The 3202-nt window shown below is 44.4% G+C and overlaps 1 pseudogene; it reads right to left on the bottom strand.

Annotated features, from left to right (window-relative positions):
* Positions 1–316: 316 nt before the first annotated feature.
* On the bottom strand, positions 317–1913 carry LOC102021572 (annotated as a pseudogene).
* Positions 1914–3202: the final 1289 nt, after the last annotated feature.

The raw sequence follows: 3202 nt of genomic DNA, 5'->3' as shown, positions 1-3202 counted from the left end.
GAAACAGGGAGAAAGGGGAGCTCCACAGAGACAAGGGGCGCAAACTCGATGCAGGCCACACAGTCGTTCTGGGAGCTGGGATGTCACCTGCTGGAAAGAAAATTATTGACATGTGTCAGGGTGTGGACAACCAAGTTGAACCTGTGAGGTTTTTTGTTTTTTGTTTTTTTGAGAAAGGGTCTCGCTATGCAGTTCAGGCTGGCCTTGAGCTCACGTTGTAGCCCAGGCTGGTCTTGAACTTGCAACAATCTTCCTGCCTCAGCCTCCTGAGCGCTGGGATTACAGGTGTGCACCACCATGCCTGGCTTCCCAGCGTTTGAGAATTAGTTTTAACTATTTTGTCTGCTGGAAACCACGTGCAGTTCATCGAGAATTTATCCAGTTCTCCGAGTTCCTAGGTTCCTGACCGGCTGTGCTCTGAACGCTTTGTTCACTCTTCTGACTGCCTTCTGCCCACTCCTGAACTAAGGCATGCCTGCTCCACAGTGGCCTCTTTCTTCTCTCCTTTCTTCCCCTCCTTTCTCCTCACTTACCATTTTGATCACGCACCTTTTTTTCACTAGCGTAATTGTCTTCAGTTTATTGCAGAGTCATGGAAACTACATGATGAAGGACTGCAGGACGTCGGTGGGATGGGCAGCGTTGTGCAAGGCCATCTCAACACGGTTTACTTCGCTCTACGTATTTTCCAGAACGTCACCATCTCTAAATAAGAAATAACCCTTGTCCTCCAGGACTGCTTTGGTGCCTCCATCTTCTGGAAGAACTTGAGCTCCAACTCTCTCACCAACTGGTCATATCTCTCCGCCTTCCCCCTCAGAGCCGGGTCCCACAGCGACCACGGTACTTTGCCTTGAGATTTTTCTGGAAGCATCACGTCTTCTTTGGTGACAGTTCCAGCTGAGCTCTTTTCAGCCACTACTCGGTCAAAGAGAGGGAGAAACGTGCCAAATGCCTGTCGTGCCATAGCCCTGCCCTGCAGTACAGGCTCCAGGTTGCACCGCTGCCACAAAAACAAACTCATTCGTCTTTTTAAGACTTGGAGCTCTTACTCAGCTGGGATGTCCATTCCAAATATGTTGCTAAAACCATCCTCTAAACAAAAACAAACAAACAAAAAACCATCCTCTATTTTAAGGCATACTTTTTAGTGTAATCGAAACACTTTCTAGGCCAGGCGTGTTGGTGCACGCCTGTAATCCCAGCACTCTGGAGGCTGAGGCAGGAGGATCACTGCGAATTTGAGGCCAGCCTGGGCTACATAGTAAGATCCTGTCTAAAAACAAACAAAAAAAAACAACAAAAAAACCCACTTTCTGTAACAGGAATTAGAATGCCGTGCTCATAACACTGTAGGGGCCATAGTCAGACAACCGTAGACACTATCGTATCCTATTGCTCTGCTTTTCTTCCTATCTCTCCTGGAACCAAACTTAAGCTAAATGTTGTACATACACTCATGATCCTTCTGCTAATATTTCGATGGCTGTTCAAGATATTAAACAACATGTTGATGCCATGACAGATTCTAAAAGTCCCTGGACCTTCTCCTTACCCTCTTTGTGGGAGGCTATTACTGGCTCTTTCTGGTAGACATATTTTTGGTTATATTCATAATGGTCTTGTTGATCTTATTATTTGGCCCATGCATACTTAACAGTTTCTTTGGTCTCATCTCTCCCACACTTACAGCTATACACCTACTCAACACTGACCCTCTGACTATTGATCACAACTGCGACCCCCTTCAGCCAGAAATAGCCAGAATGTTCATTGCCCCTTGCTTCCTTATGGCAGATAGGGGTGCCTCTTCAAAGGGGGGAATATCACAGGCAGCTAAGCTAGGTAAAAATATTACAGGTAGAGCCAGGTGTGGTAGCACGTGCCTGTAATGCCAGCACTCAGGAGGCTGAGGCAGGAGGATCCTTGCGAGTTCGAGAAAAGCCTGGGCTACAAAGTGAGCTCAAGGCCAGCCTGAACTGCATGGTGAGACCCTGTCTCAAAAAGACCAAAAAAAAAAAAAAAAAAAAAAGTATAGGCAATCAGGCAGAGCGAGGCCCTTGAGGGAGTTAATACAGAAGATAAAAACGTAGGGGCTGGGGATTTAGCTCAGCGGCACAGCGCCCACCTGGCAAGTGTGACATCGTGAGTTCGATTCCTGGTACCGGAAAAAAAAAAAACCAAAAAAACAAAAACAAAAACAAACAAAAAAAAGAAGATAAAAACATATTGCAACTGTGGCTGGAGGCACATCTGTTAGAGGCCAGGTCTCAAGATAAAGACAAAATGACCTGGCCCACCTGCCTCCCTGAGAGATAAACAACAAATTAACATCAGTCACCCCAGCAGGTGACCAAGACCACCTGAGTCATCTCTTCCTGCAAAGGTTCTTGTTCTTTCCATGTACACTTGCTGTGTGACCTGCTTCCCCACTGGATCAATGTCACCTAAGCAGCTAAACTGTAATCTTAGTGGTTGATTATAGTTTTGTCTCACATTGTACCCACTTTGTGATTTTGTACCCACTACATGATTTTGCTCTGTAAACGTCTTCTATAAAGTAGGGTCCACAGCACCCATTTTTCAGGTCCTCTCCTGGCTCTCAGGAGCTATCTCTCTCCCTCTCTCTCTCAATAAATATTTCCTACTCTTAACCTCCGTTGTTCCTTAGAATTCATTCTTCAGTTTTGGGAACACAAACTCGGTGTATTTATATCTAGCAGGTTGAGAGTTACATTTATTTCCCCTGTATCAGTACAAGCACATTAGACAAGAAAAACAGTGGTGATCAAATCAAGCCTAACTGTGGAGGAAGCCAAAATTTCAAAATCATCAATAAAACTATTAAAGATTTACATTCCCTATAATTAGTAACGCTACCATATATGAATAGTGGATCCTGACCACTGAACTTCACAGAGTTTCCTCCTCAGCGTGACAATATTAAAGCCAGCAGAGAGACACATACTCGGTTCAGAACTAGTCCTTTGCTTTCCTTCATCACAAACTAACATTTTCAAAAATAAAGAAGCAGGCCGAGATATAGCTCAGCGGCACATTACCTGTCTGGCAAGAATGATGTCCTGGCTTTGATTCCCAGTACCCACACACACAAAAATAAAACTAAAATAAAGAACGCAAGAGCCCGGAAAGGAAAAGATGATTATCAGTTAGAAGTTAAAAAAAAAAAAAAAAAAAAGAA

This window comes from Chinchilla lanigera, unplaced genomic scaffold, assembly GCF_000276665.1.
Source record: "Chinchilla lanigera isolate Chin_1 unplaced genomic scaffold, ChiLan1.0 scaffold00023, whole genome shotgun sequence".
Lineage (NCBI taxonomy): Eukaryota > Metazoa > Chordata > Mammalia > Rodentia > Chinchillidae > Chinchilla > Chinchilla lanigera.
This window is presented reverse-complemented; position numbering and strand designations above follow the sequence as displayed.